Here is a 22,164-nt window from a genome sequence, read left to right on the forward strand (position 1 = left end):
TATTTAGACCTGCTGCACAGCTGTCATCTTGAAATCTCCCTTCACCATCTCTCTCTCTCTCTTGCATTGGATTCCCTGTTTCCTGAATCCCACGATATTCCGATTTCTTGGTTTACTCCTTCATCTTGGTGGAGAACGTCCTCCAATAACTTTCTGAGAAAGGGAGTATGGGAGATGAAATTTTTGAAACCTTGGTTATCTAAAAATGTCTTTATTCTTCGCTTACAATGAGTTAATTGTTTGGCTAGGTATATAATTCTAGCATGAAATCTATTTTCCCTGTTAATTTTAAAGACATTTTTCCATTGTATTCTGGGTTCTAGAGTTGCTGTGGAGTAATGTAATGCCATTTTAAACTTTGAACCTTCATATAAAACCTGCCTCTCTCCCCTCCTCCCCCTAATCTAAAAGACTCTAAGATTTTCTTTTTGTCCTGACATTTCACCATGATGTTACTTGTTACGGGTCTATTTTCACCCATTATGCTAGCCATTTGGTGAGCTCTTTTATTCTGTAAATTTTCTTAATTTATTTCTTTAATGACTTCCTTCCCTCTGTTTTCTCTTTCTGGAGTTCCTACTATTCTAAAGTTGAACATTATTTTTTTCTGTCTTACATCTCCCCTTTTTGAGCTTTTGTTTTACTTTCTGGGAGATTTCCTCAGCTTTATTGATAAAGCCTTCTATTTAATCGACTATTTTGTTTGCTTAATTTCTAAGAACTTGTTCTTGTTCTCTAAACTTTTTTTTTAACATCCTGTTCTTGTTGGGTGGATGCAATATCTTTTCTTATCTCTCTGAATATACTAATAATTTGGGGAAATTTACTTCTCCCTGCAAGTCATCCTCCAGTTGGCTTTTTTGTATTTTTTTAAAAGTCTCAGTCTTTTATATTAAATGCTTTCCTCAAATGTCTGTAATCCTTGGCTGTCTGCTCATATTTATGAGTGGTCACTAGAAAGATGATTGGAAGTCTCTGCCTACGGATAGGGCCTGTCAAGTGTGGTCTGCTCTATAGAGTAACCCAACGTGTTCTTTGGAAACTCCAAAAATTTGGTCTTTCCTTTTTGATTTATCAGTTTCCCAGAGAAGCTCTTCCAATCTCTTATTTGAATGGTAAAAGCCTGGTTTCCAGTATTCTGGGAACTGAGTATGGGGAAAAGGCTGGGAATCTCAATTTTTAATAAGTAAACTTTCATTTAACCCTCATGCTTTCAGAACAGTCCCCACTCTCAACTGTGCCTCGTATCTCCCCAGTTCAGAGACCCTCTCTTTCACACTCTTTTGAGACTAAATGATCAGTGTTTTGCCAGGGTGGGGAAGAATCAGTTACTGGTCTAAGCAAAGTCAGGGAGGTGATCTAGGGTCTAACTGCTTCTTAACAGACTTACAGTGAATCCTCCTGTTTTTAGTCCCATCTTTGTGTCTACTTCTGGAAGTACCTGGTACTGTCAATTATAGATATTTAAGGGACTTGGTGATATAAGCCAGGTTACTTTTTGGCTTATCTTATACTGGCTAAGAATTTAACTTTCCCAGTCTTCTAAAGTCAGTTGCTGTTGTCCATCTGCTTTCTAGTTTCTGATATTTTCTTCTTGTTTCTTCTATCCTGTTCTCTTTGTCCTTGTGGATATATGCCCTTTAAAAATCTCTTTACCATCTTTTTAGTGGGGTTTCAAATTGTGATCCTCAGACCAATACCAGTCCACATAGAGTTTGTTACTAGTCCTTGATGAGACAATGAACTTGTGCCAGAATGTAAATCAAGTCACTAAACATATTGTTTAGTTTAACTGACTTTTGTTTTTAATGGCAAGACTTTCTTGGTAAAGGAAGCAGTGCATCGATTTACATTCTAGGGCAAGCTCCTTATGTCATCACAGACAAGTAAAAGTCCACTTTGGGTATTGGTCATAATACCAGTCTTGAGCTTTCCTCTCTTTCTCTAACAAAATTCATTTTACTTGTATTGCATCCCCCTAGGACCCAGCTTGCAGCTCCCTGAAGTCATTTTCACAGTTATAGGCAATTACAAGTCAGCAGAAATTACAGTAGAAGAAGTCAGGCTAGATCTTCAAAACCTAAAGAATTTTCTAATACTCTCTGATTTGGGTTGCAGGTAGAAGGAAGAGAGATGATATGCACATCTTAGAGTCTTAAGATTTTTTTTCTACTTCTAAAATTTAATTTATTAATTCAACTAGAACATTTAAAATCACATAACTTGATAGTTTATAAATATTACTTTTCCACACTTACATTTCATGAAACAATTTTGTTCCAACATGTATCTTTGACATAGTGCCTTGTCATTATTAGACGCACCATTTGAAGTGTTAAAATTGTTTTTAGAAGTATTATAAGCATTACAATAAAAACACTCACTTAACGCAAGTGTCTATTTCCCAAGTTTCTGAATATCTGAGCTTCATTTTCAACCAAGTATCATTAGAATTCTCTTCTAGAAATGGTGGAACTATACAACTATTCATATGTCATTCACACTCAGCATTCTATTCCAAATTGAATTCACTCCTGCTGCTAGTCTTTTGTTTGCAGTTTGTACTTTTCAGCGGTTTCTATTAGTTTGTTGATTTGTTTCTGCATGCCTGAGAAATGTAGGGGAAAATAATAATACAATTAAGACTAGAAATAAAAATAGGATTAAAGATGAAGTGAAAAAAAAAGACCTGGAAATTCCACTCTTCTCCAGCAAATAGTGAATGATGCTAAAGAGTTTAATGCTGAGCTACATAGTCATAGCTATGAGAGATCCTGAGGAAATTATTTGATCTCTCTAAGCCTCAGTTTCTTTATCAATAAAATAGGGATAATGATAGTACCTAACTCCTGGGGTTGTTTACAGGGTTAAAGAAGATAACCATATAAAGTACCTAGCACAATTCCAGTCCCATAAGTGCTCAATAAAAGCATTTGATAAAGGTGCCTATAGACTTTGAAGAATAAAACTATAGTGAGAACAACTGTGACAGTATCAAATAATTTGTAAGATTTTTTATCTTGAAATGTTAGCAACCTCAGAGTTATAAAATCACTGAATAATTGAGATAAGGAAAAAACTTCTACCTAAATTAAACTTCACAACGAACAAAATGTGTCTCTGTCTGAAGCAATGATGTAAAATAAGGCTTGGGCCCTCTATGGAGAGTTAAACAAAAGTGAAGAGGGAAAGAGAGAATAAAGAGGGAAGAATCTACAAAGGCACACACATGCTCAGAGCAGAACGTACACTCCAAAAAGACATGATAGAACCCTAAGCTTTAATCTGTAGTTGATCTTTAGGCTCAGCATCAGCAGGAAGTGAACCCTCAGGCAGAGTTGTGAATGGCCTGGCTAAGTGTTGAAGGAATGCCTAACACAGGTCCAGTCTGCAAAGACCAGGAGAGGCGTTTTTTTCTTTTTCTTTTTCTTTCTTTCCTTCTTTTTGTTCTCTTTTTGCTCTAGGCATTTAAGGAAATATTGATCAAAATACGAGCTGACCACAGGCTTAAGGAACAGCGACTTCAGAGATCACATACGACAAAGAATATGTTTTTTAAAAATAGTTTAGAGGGCCAGCCCCATGGCTTAGCAGTTGAGTGCGCGCACTCCGCTGCTGGCGGCCTGGGTTCGGATCCCAGGCGCGCACCGATGCACTGCTTCTCTGGCCATGCTGAGGCCGCGTCCCACATACAGCAACTAGAAGGATGTGCAGCTATGACATACAACTGTCTACTGGGGCTTTGGGGGAACAAATAAATAAATAATTTAAAAAAATAGTTTAGAAAAGTCATTAGGTAAATGACTACAAAGCACAGCAAGGAACAACAACAAACCTTGAAGAGAAGGAAGAATCTGATTACCAAAGTTAGCATACTATAATATTCAAAATGTCTAGTTTTTAACAAAAAATTAAGAGGCATGTAAAGAAACAAGAAAGTATGGCCCATTCACATGAAAAAAAGAAATTAACAGAAACTGTCACTGGAGAAACACAGACATTGGACTTACTAGACAAACATTTTATTTTTTTTTATTATTTTTTTTTTAAAGATTTTATTTATTTGTTTTTTTTCCCCCAAAGCCCCAGTAGATAGTTGTATGTCACAGCTGCACATCCTTCTAGTTGCTGTATGTGGGACGCGGCCTCAGCATAGCCGGAGAAGTGGTGTGTCGGTGCGCGCCCGGGATCCGAACCCGGGCCGCCAGCAGCGGAGCGCGAGCACTTAACCGCTAAGCCACAGGGCCGGCCCTAGACAAACATTTTAAATCAACAGTCTTAAATGTACTCAAAGAGATAAAGAAAATCATAGACTAAGAACTAAAGGAAACGAGGAGAATTATGTCTGAACAAAAAGAGACTATCAATAAATATAGAAATTATAAAAAGGAACCAAATAGAAATTCTGGAGCTGAGAAGTACAACTTTAATGAAAAATTCACTAGAGGGTCATATATCTGACAAGGGACTTGTATCTGAATATATAAAGAACTCTTACAACTCAATAATAAAAAGACACATAACCCAATTAAATTGGGCAAAGGATCTGAACAAACATTTCTCCAAGGAAGATATATAAATGGCCAACAAGCACCTGAAAAGATGCTCAACACACTGGTCATTAGGGAAATGCAAATCAAAACCACAGTGAGATACCAATTCACACTCACTAAAATGACTATAAGCAAAAAAATGGAAAATAACAAATGTTGGCAAGGATATGGAGAAGCTGGAACTCTTGTACATTGCTGGCTGGAATGTAATATTGTGCAGCTGCTGTGGAAAACAGTTTGGTGGGTCCTCAAAAAGTTAACCATAGAATTAGCATATGTCCTAACAATGCTATTCCTAGGTATATACCCAAAAGAATTGAAAACAGGTATTCAAATAAATGCTTGGTGGGCCGGCCCCGTGGCTTAGCGGTTAAGTGCGTGCTCTCCGCTGCCGGCGGCCCGGGTTCGGATCCCGGGTGCGCACCGAGGCACCGCTCCTCCGGCCATGCTGAGGCCGCGTCCCACATACAGCAACTGGAAGGATGTGCAGCTATGGCAGACAACTATGTACTGGGGCTTTGGGGGAAAAATAAATAAAATCTTTAAAAAAAAAAAAAAAAAAAAAATAAATAAATGCTTGGTCACAAATGTTCATAACAGCATTACTCACGATAGCCAAAAGGTAGAAACAACCCAAAAGTCCATCAACAGATGAATGAATAAACAAAATGTAGTATATCCATACAATGGAATATTATATTCAGCCATAAAAAGAAATGAAGTACTGATACATGCTACAACGTGGATGGACCTTGAAAACAAGTGAAAGAAATGAAAGTAAAAGAAGTAAGACAGAAAGGTCACATATTCTATGAATCTGTTTATATGAAATATCCAGTATAGGTAAATCCACAGACAGAAAGCAGAATAGTGGTTGCCAGGGGTTGGGGGAAGGAGGGAATGGGGAGTGGCTGCTTAATGTGCATGAGGTCTCCTTTAGGGGTGTGAAAATGTTTTAGAACTAAATAGAGGTGATGGTTGCACATCACTGTGAATGTACTAAATGCCACCAGAGTGTACACTTCAAAATGGTTAACTTTATATTACGTGAATTTCACCTCAGTTTTTTTAAAAACTGAGGAGGCCTCTCTCTGCAAGTTAGACTTTCAACCATTCCAACCAAAATGTCTATTCATCTGTTCTCTTCTTTATTTTAAAAAGAGAAACCAGAAACTCCTGTTCTGCAAAATAGCAAGTATTTTATCTCACAGTAAAAGAAATGGTTCACTTTTAGAAGTAACAATGTCATTTTGGGTGTTTTATGCCCCCAATTTTTACAATAGGCATAAATGTGATCTTATCTTGGGCATTTGATCTTTGGGCTAGAAGATGAACATAAGCCAGAGACCAGTCAGGCCCAACAGCCGAAGCTTCTTCATCCCCTTTTCATGTCTTCTACGTCTTCAACATTCAGCACTGCTCTGTTCAGGGGCTCTAAAGGGTTAGAATGATCCGGAAGTGATGAAAGATTGCCAAAGAAAGATTTGATTATTTCCAGGGCTTCTGTAGGCCGTGGAGTATGTGTACCACATATATTAGAAGTATTTCCACCTGACTTGAAGTTTAAATATATTTTAATACTTCTGTAAGTATTCTGGTTAAATGATGTTTTCCTGTGCACTGCAGTCCTCAATAGAGTGGAACCCTTTTTGATACCTGTAAGCTTCCTGAGAACAAGAGTATAACTTACTATCTTCTCAAGAAGTTGTGGTAAGTGAGAGAGAGTTCAAGTCCTGGCACTACTGCTGGTTAGCTGGGTGACCTTTAATGTCAAGTCACTTACCCTCTCAGCCTCACTTTCCTCCAGTGTGAAATGGAGATGATTACCAGGCAGAGTTGAGGTAAGGAGCTAATTTAATAGTAAGCCAAAGGACTATATAAACATCAGTGATTTATATCACCTATTCCAGTCAGTGCTTTACGAACAGTAGATGTTAAGTTAATGTTTGTTTAATTGAGTTTTGTAATGATCTTGTGGATACAAGGCTATTCTTACTTTGCATTGATTGAATTAAATCAGGCTCTTTCTCTATGATATTATGTCTCAGGAAACAAACTGAATCCTTGGCATACTAGAATTTTTGTAGTAAGCTATATTACAACAGAGTTATGTTGTATTTACTGCAAATGCTAATAGTTAAATATGCTAATGAGAAGATAGTTAATTGTTCCTTTTCCAGAAGACAAACGAATTCTCTTCCACTATTTGAATTTATTTAGTAAGCCACATCTTTCAGTGTCCACAGCATTCTCTGAAAATGTGAAAAAGTTAATGCATCCCAGCAGGTGAACAGTTTCTTTCTTTTCCTGGCAGGAATATTAATCACTATTATTATCAGCTCAGTAAGTCTTTGACCTCATAGGGAATGTGTGCTGCTGGCTTTAAGGAGGGAAACGTATGTTGGGGCAGAGTGTTGGTGCTGAGAAATCAATCATGATTATCCACTGCTTTACTGCCCAATAAAGAAAGCCAGTGTCTGTCTAGAGGGTATAATTTTAGGATCCCAGAAGAGGCAGCCATGGTACCTAAAATGCCCACCATTAGAATTATTCCTTTGGGTTTAATAGAGTCTTTAGAAAGGTCCTACTAAAATGTAGATGTTGTCAAATGCTACATTAGCACAGATATCCTTAAAAATTGGTTCATGATCATGGTTGATCCCAAGGGAATAGAATCCTGGATCACAGACAAGAAGACAGAAGAAAGTTCCAGCTTTTGGGAGGCCAGGATCAGGGATGTTACTTGGGAACCTGAGATGTCACAAGAGTCTTGGGTTTCTCAGGGAGCTTGGATCAGTGGGAAATGGGGCAACGGTCATCCAACGCCGTATCCTATGCCTCCTTGACCAGGATTCTGCATGTAATCCATTTAAAACAATCAATTTGCAGTTATGAGATAACAGATGGTAGAAATAGCAATACAAAAAGTATTTTTAACTCAGGAAGTATTTATTAATCATCTATCAAGCAGAGACTGACATTAAGCAATGAAGTATGCGACCTTCAACCTACAGGACCATATGACTCTTAATCTCTTCTCCCCACCTTTTCCCTGCTACTATCCCTTCTTCTTCTGAACAAGAAATGCAATTAACAAGAACTTCATTTCCAGTTCTTTTATGCCTACTTACCTCTCCCTTATGAAATTACCAACAAGTTAGAAATGGTCAAAAGTTTACCAGAAGGTATCAATAAAAGATGTACAGATAGATTACAGGTATGAAAAATTTACAAACCAAATTAACACAAGTGGATAATTAACCTCCTATAGAGAGGAGCAATGAACAATAGCTACTAAATAATAATTAAATACTGCCAAACCATGGGTTTGATGTTCGGCAACAGGCATCCAAAATCAAGTTAGGAAGGAGAACAGGGAAGTACCTTAACCAGGAAGGATGAATTGCAGAGAAATCATTTGCTTTCTCCATATTAAAACAGAAGAGACCTCTCCCCCCTTAAAATGTACTTTTATTCAAGAAGGCCATAATACTGGGAATGGATTTCTAGATTTCAATTTCATGTTAATGTAGTTGACAAATGTAATATAAGCATGGGACTTTTTAATTTATGTTGTGTTTTGGAATTGTAAACAGCTTTAGCAAGAGGAGTAGAAATAAGGACAAATGAACCTCCAATGAATACCAAGCAGGCAGTTCAGAATGAGATCAGCTGTTGGCACAGATGTGAGTAAACATAACTTTGGGTCTTTTGGGCTTCTATCAGCAGGTGTATTTGCTTCGTTTTATACAGTAATAGATACAGGAATCTAGAAACAGAGTTGTTAGTCTATCATGGCCTTCCTTCTAATCTTTATTATGCAATTTCCCATATTATTTCATGTATATGTATTCATAAAACCTAGGAAAATATTTTTTTTCAGTAGAAATCAGTGTCATTTATCCTCATAACAGCTCAAATTTAGAGTATTTAAAATACATTTAATATTTCAGGCCTAGTAACAATGAGACTTCCTTCTTTCATACATTCAAGCATTCATTCCTTCAACACACACACTTGTTAAAGCAACTCTCAGATTGATTATAAGCATATGTCAGAGTTTTATTTCAAACTTGTTTCAAAAGAAGAGGCTTTGTGAAAAAGTCCAATTCAAAAATTCTATCTTGGCAGAGACATTTTATAGGGGGGAAATGTTTAGATAGTTATTATTAGACTGAATTAAAAAAGAAGAAGAAGAAGACAATTTAGTTAAGGGCAATTAGCCTCTTTACATTATTGGTTAGAGGTCAGACTAGTTTCAAGACTAATGATCAATTGAGTGGGTTTTCCAGGGGGGAGTCCTAAGCTCATTAAAGTCTATTAAAAAATTGCTCAAGTATTTTATCAAGAATGCTAATTATTCCCCAGGAAGAGCAGCCAGTCATATCAGACCACAAAGTTCTGCTCAGCTCAGGTTTGGGACAACTTTCTTTCTCGAATTTATTGGGGGTGACTTATGCCATGCTAAGGAATTTGGGCTTTACCTTTTTGACGATGGGAAATTATTGAAGGATTTTAAGCAGGGATGTGGCATGATCAGATTTGTATTTTTAAAACAGCATTCTCTCCAGAGTTAGGTATTGATTGACATAGATGAGAGTGGAATCAGGGAGATCAGTTAGAAAACTACAGTAGTGGCCCACTTTAATTCAATAAACATCCACTCTATACCATGCATTTTGCTGAGAGCTAGAGACACAGTTTCCCAGTTCTTAGCTGAGTGGACGAGATGGAGACACAAGCCTGGCTCCACCACAAACTAGCAGTGCGACTCAAGGCAAGTTAGTTATTATCTCTGTTTCCTCATCTGTTGAATGCGGATAATAATAGGACCCATCTCATAGGAAGGTTATGAGGATTAAATGAGTTAATGACTTAGATTAAATGAGTAAATGGCTTAGACGAGCATTCTGCACATAGTAAGCAATCAATGAATGTTAGATATTATTATTATAAGAGATTATCTCATAGCAATGTAATAAGTGCTGTGAATAAAAGTATATGTAGGGTGCTTCGGGAGTACAGAAGTCACATTTAGCTGAGCTACAAGATGGTAAGAGCCTGAGTTAGGGGAGGAACTGGGGAATTGGAGGGGAAGTAATGGATGCAAGAAATGATATAGAGGTAGAATCCAAAAGCCTTAGTGACTCATGAGATTTTGGGGTGAGGGATCAGGAGGAGTCCAATATGACTCCTAGGTTTCTGGCTTGGGCAATTTTCCATCAAATAGAAGGAAAAATAGGTTTGCGTTCATGCTCTATCAAATAATTATGCATTAGGCATTAGAACTTGTGAAATTACCCAATTAATATCCAAGATACAATTCCCAATCATTAGTGGCAAAAATACTATACAAACCTAATCAGAGTTGCTACTTAATATCCTTAATTGAAAACAGAGACTATTATGGTGGACACATTAAAATCCTAAACTCAGTTATCGTATTAGTCTAATTAATTGCTCAAGTTTAAGTTTTTTCCAAATGTCACATTTTTGGTCCAATATCTATGACATTAATTCAGATGAATATAATATAGGTTAATTGAGGCCAAGAACATGGGTTAGTTCAGTGGTTCTCAACCCTGGCTGTACATTAGAATCATCTGGGGATCTTTAAAAAAATACTGATGTATTTGCCCACCCCCAGATATGATGATTTAATTGATTTGGGATTGGGCCCGGGGTGGACATTTTTTAAGGTTCCCCAGGTGATATTCATATACAGTTAAGAGCTGAGAAACATTGGGTTAGAGTCAGTAAGAATCTAGAATTTAGAGTCACAAGGAACCTTAGAAATATTCTAGTTCAGTGTTTTGAAACTTTGTTTTTAATCCATAAAAACCTTTGATCAAACAGAATCTTATAAGAATATCTCAACAAGTAAAACAGAGAAAAGCAGAGTTGTTCTAATTAGGGAGTGGGGTGGGTAGGGAAACTTTGTCTAGCAGGCCTCACTTCCCCTCCTCCCTCTCCATTCACATTCCGTTTTTGCTGCTCCACCGCCCCCCCCACCCCAGCCTCTAAGAATTCTCTGTATAATACAGTTTTAGGACTAAAAAATGTCATTCATGAAATGTTTTTAAGCTCTAACAACATGATTGGTACTAATATGGGAACAATTCATATTTTAGAGGGGAAGACAGACAAGATTACAAGTATATTTAGATGAAAATATGGGGAAATTCATCTATATTTTGGAAGTAGGGAAAACTTTTCTAATGATAACTCAAAATCTAGAAATTGTTAGAAAAAACATTAATAAATTTGGCTGTTAAAAAAAGACTTTTGCAAGGCAATAAAATGTTATAAGCAAAGTAAGAAACCAAATGACAAACTGAGACAATATTTGCAACATAAATCATAGAAAAGAGTTAAATCTCTAATACTTAAAGAGTTTCTAAAAATAGGTAAGAAAACAAACAAAATAACCCTAGATAAATTGACAGAAGATATAAACAGTCAACTTCATGCATCAGAAGAAAAATAAAAATTAAAACTACACCGAGATACCATTTTTCACTTCACAGATTAGTAAAGGAGTAATACTGGTATTAAAGGGAGTATTTCATATTGATAAAAAGGTCAATTCATCAGTAAGACACAATAATCATAAATATGTATGTGCCTAATAAAAGAGCTTCAAAATTCTTGAAACGAAAACTGGCATCATTAAAGGGAAAAGAGACAAATGCGTAATCATAGTTGAAGATTTTAATACCAATCTCTCAGTAATTGAGAGAAAAACTATCAGTAAGGATAATCAGTAAGGATATACAATATCAGAATAGCACTATTAAATACCTTGACTTAATTGATGTTTACAGAACATTACGCACAAAAACTGCAAGTATATATTCTTTTTAAGTACATATGGGACATTTACAAAACTAGACCATATACTAGGTCTTAAATCAAGTCTCAATACTTTTCAAAAGGCTGAAATCTTACAGAATATATTCTATGACCAGCAGATATAATTTAAAAAAATAATAAAATATTTGGATATTATACCACATAGTTATAAATAATCCATGGAACAGAGGAAAAAATTCCAAAAAGAAGAAAATATTTTAAATGGATGATAATGAAAATACAACACATGAAAATTTGTGAAATGCAGCCATTGTAGTACATAGAAGAAAATATATAGGTTTAAATGCTTACATTGGAAAAGAAGAAAGGTAAAAAATTAATGATTTATGATTCCACTTTAATAAACTAGAAGAGGAAGAAATTAAACTCAGAGTGAGCGTACAAAAGAAAGTGATAAAGATAAGAGCAAAAATTAAAGACTAGAAAGAAGACAAACAATAAAAGAATTAATAAATCAAAAGTTGGTTTTTTGAAGACATTAGTAAAATAGATAAACTCCTAGGAAGACTGATCAAGCAAAAAAAGAAAGAAAACAAATTACTAATATCAGGAATAAAAGTGGGATATAACTACAGATCATACAGACATTAAAAGGACAGTAAAGGAAAATTCAACTTTATGCCACTAAATTTTATAAATTATATTAAATGAACAAATTTCTTGAAAAAAACAATTTACCAAAACTATTATATGTATTAACGGCAACTGAATTTGTTATCAAAAACCTTTCCACAAAGAAAACTCCAGGCCCAGATAGTTTCACTAGTAAATTCTATCAAAGTTTAAGGAAGAAATAATACCAATCTTACATAAATACTTTTAGAAAATTTAGAGAAGGAAACAATTCCCAACTCATCTTATAAGGCCAGAATGAAACTAACACCAAAACCTAACAAAGATTTCACAAGAAAATAAAATTACAGACCACTATCCCTCTAGAGTAAAATGCAAAAATCCTTACAAAATGTTAGCAAATCAAATTCAGCAATAACTAAAAGGGATAATAGATCACAAACAGAGTTTGTCCCAGGAATGCAAAGTTGGCTTAACTTTTAAAACTCAATTGATGTAATTCACCATATTCATGGAATAAATAGTAGGAACATTTCATAGATGAAGAAAAAATACTTGACAAAATTCATCACCCATTCATGATTAAAAAAAATAAAAAATAAAAAAAAACTCTCAGCAAACTAGGAATAGGAAAAAACATCCTCAATCTGATAAAAGGCATCATCAAAAAACTTACAGCTATTATGTTAAGTGAAATAAGCCAGAAAGAGAAAGACAAACACTGTATGATCTCACTCATATGTGGAATATAAACCAACACATGGACAGAGAAAACTGGACTGTGGTTACCAGGGCAGTGGGGGTGGGGGGTGGGCACAAGGGGTGAAGGGAGTCATATATGTGGTGATGGACAAACAAAAATGTACAACCCAAAATTTCACCATGTTAGAAACCATTAAAACATCAATAAAAAAAAAAAAACTTACAGCTATCACCATACATAATGGTAAAATATTAAACACTTTCCCCCTAAGATGGGGAAAAAGGCAAAATGTCCACTCACCCCCTCTAATCAACATTGCATTAGAGATCCTAGCCAGTGCAAGAAGGCAAGAAAAAGAAATAAAAGTCATATAGATTGGTGAAAGAAGTGAACTGTCTCTATTGACAGATGACATGATTGTTTATGTAGAAAATTTTAAGGCCCCTACAAAGTAACTACTAGAACTAATAAGTGAATTTAGCAGGATTGCAGGACATAAGGATAATATAAAAAAAATCAATTGTCTTTCTATATACTAGCAGCAAACAACTGTAACATGGAACTTTAAAACAATACAATTTGCAATAGTGTTAAAAAAAAACATAAAATACTCAGAAATAAACTTTAAAAATGATGTGTAAGACCTCTACACTGAAAACTATAAAATACTGCTGAGAACAATTTTTAAAAGCCTAAATAAATGGAGAAATATATAATGTATATGAATCAAAGAACCCCATATTGTTAAGATGTCAATTCTCTCCAAATTAATCTATAGATTTAACATAATCCAATGTAATGGCATAAGGATAGGCAAACAGGTTGAGAGAATAGACTAGAAAGTACAGAAATAGTCTCATTCTCATATGGTCAATTAATTTTTGACAAAGACGTAAAAGTGATTAATTGGGAAAGGAAAGCCTTTTTACAAATGGTGCTGGAACAAGTAGATCTCTATATGGGGGGAAAAATGAAATTTGACTCTACCTCATGCCATACACAAAACTTAATTTGAGAAGGATCATACACTTAAACATAAAGCTGAAACTATAAAGCTTCAAGAAGAAAATATAGGAGAATATCTCCTCAACCTGGAAGCCAATAAAAATGTCTTGGACAGGACACAGGAAGTAATAAACATTAAAAAAATTGATAAATTAAACTTCATCAAATTAAATACTTGAGCTCATCACAAGAAAAATTAATTAAATGAATAGGCAAGCCACAGAATGGTAGAAAATATTCACAAAACATATATATGACAAAGGACTTACATCCAAAATAATGAACTACTACAACTCAATAATAAAAAGACAAACAACCCCATTTAAAAATGGACAAAAGAGGGGCCGGCCCAGTGGCGCAGCGGTTAAGTACTTGCGCTCCGCTTCGGCGGCCCGGGGTTCACCGGTTTGGATCCCGGGCGCACACCGATGCACTGCTTGTTAAGCCATGCAGTGGCGGTGTCCCATATATAGTAGAGGAGGATGGGCATGGATGTTAGCCCAGGGCCAGTCTTCCTCAGCAAAAAAGAGGAGGATTGGCATTGGATGTTAGCTCAGGGCTGATCTTCCTCACACACACACAAAAAAAATTATAAAAATGGACAAAAGAGTGGCTGGCCCAGTGGCGTAGTGGTTAAGTGTGCACGCCGCTGCGGCAGCCCAGGGGTCACAGGTTCGGATCCCAGGCATGCACGAATGCACCACTTGTCAAGCCATGCTGCAGCGGCATCCCATATAAAGTAGAGGAAGATGGGCACAGATGTTAGCCTAGGGCCAATGTTCCTCAACAAAAATAGGAGGATTGGCATCGGATGTTAGCTCAGGGCTAATCTTCCTCACATACACACAAAAAAAATGGACTAAAGACTTAAATAGGGCCGGCCCCGTGGCTTGGTGGTTAAGTGAGCGCGCTCCACTGCTGGCGACCCGGGTTCGGATCCCGGGCTCGCACCGACGCGCCGCTTCTCCGGCCATGCTGAGGCCGCGTCCCACATACAGCAACTAGAAGGATGTGCAGCTATGACACACAACTATCTACTGGGGCTTTGGGGGAAAAAATAAATAAATAAAATCTTTAAAAATAAAATCTTTAAAGACTTAAATAGCCACTTTGCAAAAGATATACAATTAGCCAATAAACATGTTTAAAGATGCTGGGGGTAATGGGTGAAGGTGGTCAAAAGGTACAAACATCCAGTTATAGGATAAATAAATTATGGGCATGTCTTGTACAGCATGGTGACTATAGTTAACAATAGTGTATTGTATATTTGAAAGTTGCTAAGAGAGTCACTATTAAAAGTTCTTATCACAAGAAAAAATATTCGTAACTATGTGAGAGATGTATGTTAACTTACTGCGGCAATCATTTTGCAATTTATACATACATCAAGTCATTACGCTGTGCACCTTAAAATAATATAACATTGTATGTCAATTATATCTCCATAAAACTTGAAAAAAAAAACTAAAAGGAAATATGCTCTTTAAAATGGTATAAAGAAAGAAACAATCTCCACATCACTAGTTCATGAGGGAAATGCAATTTAAACCACAATGAGAAACCACTACATTTCAGTAGAGTAGCTAAAAACAAAAAGATTGAAAACTCTGTTGCAAAGGATGTGGAGCAACTAGAACTTTCATACATTGCTAGTAGAACATACTCCTACCCTATGACGCAACAGTTTTACTCCTAGGTATTTACCCAAGAGAAATGAAAATACATGTCCACAAAAAGACTTGACAAGAAACTTCATAGCAGCTTTACTCAAGATAGCCAAAAACTGGAAACAATTTTAAATGCAAGGGCATCAGAAAACTTTCTGGGGTGATGCAAAGAAATAGATATAGAGATATAGACGTGTCTGTGTGTGTATACACACACACATATAGTTCTACATCAGTAATATTTATTACATCTAGTGCCAAAATCTTGGTTTCCAGATACCATTTTCCACTATAAAGAAGCTGGGCTGCTTGGAGAAAAGGCTGATCCCAGGATAGAGAAAACGCAAAACGAGCTAGAACAACTTCTTGTGCTTGAGAGTCAGGAAGAACTCAAAAAATGGTGAGGAAATAGCGGAAGGTCACAGGAGTCAACTTGAAGGGGTTCACACAAATCAAATCTGAGATGATCTGGTCACCAAAACAAACAATGACAGTAATGGATTATAACGCATTGAATAAAATAAAGTCCAGAATGTTATAAATAAATAAATGAATATATAATATATATGAATAAACAAATGAACATATATATTTATATAAATAAATGTGTATGTATATATATAATAAAATATATTCTTTATTATTAATGAATATAGAGAAAAATGATAGCTTTAGAAAATCATTAGTGAATGATAAAATCAGTGGGTGAAAGTTTGATGAAGAACAAGATATTTCCATGAATCCTAAAGTGTCTCCCCACAGATTACTCATTAATCATGAAGGAAAAAATTTAACTTTATAGTAGAGAAATCTGGCAAGCACCAACTTAACTAAATGATCAAACATCACTAATACCAGGACAAACTGATATCATGAACCCCTGATATGATGCACTGAAAAAAACACAATATCACTTCTGTAAAATTCCTACCCAAAATGCATAATTTGTATGTAATCATGAGGAAAGATCAGACAAACACAAACTGAGGAACATTCTATAAAATAATTGGACTGTATTCTTCAAAATACAGGTCAAGAGTGACCAAAAAGAGTAACCGTTCCAAATTAAGAGAAACTTCAGAGACACGACAACTAAACTTAATATGTGATTATCAACTGGATCCTGGACTAGGAAAAATAATTATCTATGAAGCACATTACTGAGACAACTGATGAAATTTGAGAATGGACTAAGGATAATAAAATAACATTGTGTCAATTTTAAATTTCCTGATTTTGAGAACTGTACTGTAGTTATATAAGAAAGTCTCCCTTTTCTTAGGAAATAAACTCTGATTGGTTTAGGAGTACGGGGCCATGATGTCTCCAACTTATATATGGTTCAAAAAAATGTGCATATATACATAAATATCTACACAGAGAAAATTATAAAACAAAGGGGGCAAAATGTAAATAATTAGTGAATGTAGGTAAAGGTTATATAGGAGATCCCTGAATTATGCTGCAACATTTCTATCAGTTTGAAATTCTGTCAAAATAAAGTTATCCACCACATTAATGAATTAATTAATCAATCAGTCGATCAATCAATAAAAAATAGGAGTTCAGGGCTCAACAGGGCATTCCAACCAGAGGAATCAACCTAGTAAAGCCAGGAAACTACAAAAAGTTTGGTATAACTGGAACACACTGTGACTCATTCAGGGTTCCAGCAGAAAATAAGATAGCATGCTTGAATTGGGAAAACTAGAGGAAAATTAATAAATGGATTTTTCACAAAGGTACGGGAAGCTCCATTTCCATTCCAGGCCAAAACTTGAAGACAGAGAGGACTCTGTGGAAAGAGCCTGCTGACAGGGGCTGAGACTTTTAGTTGGAGCCAGGCTGCATGACTCCACAGGGAGGGAGCTGGGGGATAGACACTTTCCTCTCATTCTCCTATCTCCTGCCTGTGTTGCTCATTAGCTAAACCCAACTGGAAGCCTAAGGTCAAGGGAGTCTGTTGCGTAGTGCATACAGGTCAGCTTCCAGGGGACAAATAGGAGTGAAGAAGGATGGAGAGTGGATGTGGAAAAGCAAAGAAAAGATATCCAGAATGCAAGTGGATAGGGATGGGGGAAGAGCAAGAGAGTGCAAAAGTGAGAACAATAGAGAGAATGAGACTGAACATGATGTTGAATAATAAATATTAAGATGAGGACTTCAGTATTAGATAACATGTTTAGTTTTAATTGCCTCTGAGGCAGCCAAGTGGAGGTGTCCAGCAGGCGCCACATACCCAGGACTCGAGGCTTGGGAGCTAGATCTTCATTTATGGATGAGACTCCCCAAGTAGCACAAATAGAGCGACAATGAAAGACAAGAGGAGTGCCCAAGCTAAGAGATAATGATTAGTCAACACTTGCCATTTTTTCACCATCCATTTACTTTTTCATTCAATGCATCTGTTTTTCTCTCCATCACTGCACTGAAAGTGCACTTAATGAGGCTGCCGAATCCAACATTCTTTAGTCCTTATCTTTTTCATCTTCTTCTAAAGCATTACTTATTGAAAACTTCTTCTTCAAATATCTCTCATTGCATTTTTTTCTAATACCACATTGTTATGCCTCTCCTTTCACCTCACTGGCTCTCTGCCTCCTTCTCTCCTCCATTTCTGCAACCACGTCACCCCCAGTGTTGAAGTTCCCTATGGCTCTATCCTTAGCCCTCATCAGAAACCATGAAGGCCAGAAGAACAGTGGAAGACATATTTAAAGCACTGAAAGAAAAAAAAAACTGATCAAGAACTCTAAATCCAGCAAAACTATCCTCTAAAAATGAGGAGAAATGGAGACATTCTCAAATAAACAAAAACCGAGAGAATTCAACACTGGTAGATTTGCCACACAAGAAATGCTAAAGGGTGTCCTTCAGGCTGAAATGAAATGACACTAGATAGAGAAGAAATCACAAGGGAAATTAGAAAATATTTAATACAAATACAATACAAAACACAACATTCCAAAATCCAAGAGATGCAGCTAAAGCAGTACTTACTGGGAAACATACAGCCGTAAAATGCCTATATTAAAAAAGAAGTACGAGCTCAAATCTAGCCTAGCCTTCCATCTTAAGCCTAGCCTAGCCTGGCCTTCCACCTTAAGAAACTAGAGCAAACTAAACCCAAAGCAAGCATAAGGAAGGAAATAATAAATATTAGAGCAGATATAAAAGAAATAGAAAATGGAAAAACAATAGAGAAAATTAACAAAACCAAAACTTGGTTCTTTGAGAAGATCGACAAAATTGGCAAACCTTTAGCTAGACTGACCAAGAAAAAAAGAGAGATGATTCAAATTACTAAAATTGGAAATGAAAGAGGAAGATATTACCACAGACCTTACAGAAATAAAAAAGAATTATAAGGAAAAACTATGAGTAATTGCCAACAAATTGAAATTCCTAAATGAAATGAAATTCCTAGAAAGACTACAGAAACTGACTTAAGAAGAAATAGAACATCTGAATAGACCTATAACAAGTAAAGAGATTGAATTAGTAATTTAAAAACTTCCCACAAAGACAAGCCCAGGAGCAGATGGCTTCATTGGTAAATTCTACAAAAATTTTAAAAAAGAATTACAACCAATCCTTCACAAACTCTTCAAAAAAATACAAAAGAAGACAACACTTTCTAATTTATTCTATGAGGCCAGCATTATTCTATGAGGCCTGATACCAAAACCATAATCACCAGAAAACCACAGACCAATATCCCTTATGAATATAAATGCATTTTTCTCCAACAATATCTATTAAACTGAATCCAGCAATATATAAAAAGAATTCTACACCACGACCAATTGGGATTTATCCCAGGAATGCAACGTTGTTTCAACATACAAAGATCAATCAATACAATACACCATATTAATAGAATAAAGGACAAAAACTACATGATCATCTCAATAGATGCAGAAAAATCATTCAGCAAGATCCAGAAGCCTTTCATGATAAAAACACTCAACAACTAGTAGAAGGGAATTTCCTTAACCTGACAGAGGGCATCTATGAAAAACTCACAACTAACATCATACTTAATGGTGAAAGACTGAAAGGCTCTGCTCTCACCACTTCTATTCAACATTGTACTGGAGATTCTAGCCAAGGCAATTAGGAAAGAAAAATAAATAAAAGGCATTCAGATTGGAAAGGAAGAAGCAAAATTATTTGCAGATGACATGACCTCATATATAGAAAATTCTAAAGAATCCACAAATAAACTATCAGCACTAATAAACACATTCAGCAGGGTTGTAGGACGCAAGATAAATATACAAAGATTAATTGTGTCACTATATTGTATTAATTGTTTTACTATATACCAGCAATGAATAATCCATAAATGAAATTGGGGAAACAATTCCATTTATAATAGCATCAAAAAGAATAAAATACCTAGGAATAAATTCAACTAAAGAAGTGCAAGACTTAAACAATAAACTACAAAATTAAAGAAGATTTAAATAAATGAAAAGACATCCCATGTTCACTGATTGGAAAACTTAATATTGTTAAATGGCAATACTCTCCACGCTGATCTATGATTCAGTGCAATCCCTATCAAAAATCCAGGTGCCTTTTGTTTTGCAGGAATTGACAAGTTCATCCTAAAATTCATATGGAAATGCAGGGGACCCAAAATAGCCAAAACAATCTTGAAAAAGAACAACAAAGTTGGAGGACTCACACTTCCAATTTCAAAACTTTCTATACAGATACAGCCGTCAAAACTGTGTGGTACTGGTATAAGGACAGAAATAAAGATAACTGATTTTGAAAAAAGGTGCCAATATGATTCAATGAGGAAAGAATAGTCTTTTCAACACATTGTATTGGGACAACTGGATATCCACATGCAAAAAATAAAGTTGGACTCCTTATTTACACCATACACAAAAATTAACTCAAAATGAATCACAGACCTAAATGGAAGAGCAAAAACTACAAATTGTTAGAAGAAAACATAGTTGTAAATCTTTGTGACCTTGGATTAGGCAATAATTTCTTAAATATGACACCAAAAGCACAAGCAACCAAAGAAAAAAAACGGATTAATTAGACTTTATCAAAATTAAAAACTTTTGTGCTTCAAAAGACACTATCAATAAAGTAAAATGATAACCCACAGAATGAAGAAAATATTTGTAAATCATGTATCTGATAAGTTTCTAGTATTCAGAAAATATAAGGAACTCTTACAACACAACTATAAAAAGAAAACACATGGGCTTGAATAGACACAAAGGCTCTGAATAGATAATTCTCTAAAGACATACAAATGGCCACTGAGCACATGAAAAGATGTTCAACATAATTATTCATTAGAGAAATGCAAATCAAAACTACAGTGAGATACCACTTTACACCCACCATGATGGGTATAATCAAAAAGATGGACAATAACAAGTGTTGGTGAAGATCTGGAGATATTGGAACACTCACACTTTGCTAGTGGGAATGTAGAGTGCTGTAGCCACCATGGAAAATAATTTCTCAAAATGTTAAACATGGACTTACCATATGACCCAGCAATTCCACTCCTAGGTATATACCCAGGAGGAATGAAAACATATGTTCACACAAAAACTTGTACACAGGGGTCGGCCCCGTGGCGTAGGGGTTAAGTGCATGCGCTCTGCTGCTGGGGGACCAGGTTCGATCCCCAGCACGCACCAACGCACCGCTTGTCAGGCCATGCTGTGGCGGCGTCCCATATAGGGTGGAGGAAGATGGGCGCGGATGTTAGCCCAAGGCCAGTTTTCCTCAACAAAAAGAGGAGGATTGGCATAGATGTTAGCTCAGGGCTGATCTTCCTCACAAAAAAATTAAAATAAATTAAAAAAAAAAAAAAACTTCCACAAATGTTCAGAGCAGCATTATCATAATAGCCAAAAAGTGTAAACAACCTAATATCCATCATCTGATGAATGGATAACAAAATGTGGTATATCTATACAATGGACTATTATTCAGCCTAAAAAGGAATGAAGTACTGATTCAGGCTACAACATGGATGAACCTTGAAAACATTATACTAAATGAAAGAAGGCAACATATTATGTGATTCCATTTATTTGAAATGTCCCAAATAGGCAATTCTATAGACACAGAGGGTAAATTAGTGTTTTCCAGGGGCTGGAGGAAGGAGGGAATGGGGAGTGTCTACTAATGGATATGGGGTTTACTTCTGGGGTGGGAGAAATATTCTGAAATTAGATAGTGGGAATGATTACACAAATTTGTGAATATACTAAAACCCACTGAACTGTACATTTTTAAAGGGTGAATTTTATGGTATGTGAATTATATCTCCAAAAAAAAAAAGAAGAAGGGGATCTGCTGCATCCCTGAATCCTAGTCTTCTTTCCTGGAGGCAACTAATTTTACTTATTTCTTGGGTACCATTCCTGAAATAGACTGTACACATACAAACATATATTTGTGTGTCTACAGGTCCTTTGTGAAAAATAGAAATATAAACATAGTAGACACATTGTCCTAGACTTTTTTTTTTCCTGTTTACAATATAACTTGGTGATTATTCCATTTCAGTATATGTAAGTATTCCTCAGTCCGTTTTATTTTGGGATATGCTATAATTTAGTTTGCTAGTCTTTTGCTGCTACAAATAATGTTGCACTTAGTTTCCTTGTATATATTTCCATTTTATGTGTATGAGTGGGATACGTTTCTAGAAGTAAAATTTGTGGTTGAAAATGTGTTTTTCGGGGCCGGCCCGGTGGCGCAAGCGGTTAAGTGCGCGCGCTCCGCTGCGGCGGCC

The 22,164-nt window shown here is 35.8% G+C and overlaps 1 protein-coding gene across 2 annotated transcripts in view; it reads left to right on the plus strand.

Moving 5' to 3' along the window:
* Window positions 1-22,164, plus strand: part of ACMSD (aminocarboxymuconate semialdehyde decarboxylase) — a 64,509-nt gene that overhangs the window by 38,135 nt on the left and 4,210 nt on the right. The gene's annotated exons all lie outside the window — the stretch shown is intronic.

Source organism: Ceratotherium simum, chromosome 9 (assembly GCF_057802395.1).
Source record: "Ceratotherium simum simum isolate JZ-2026a chromosome 9, ASM5780239v1, whole genome shotgun sequence".
Taxonomy (NCBI): domain Eukaryota; kingdom Metazoa; phylum Chordata; class Mammalia; order Perissodactyla; family Rhinocerotidae; genus Ceratotherium; species Ceratotherium simum.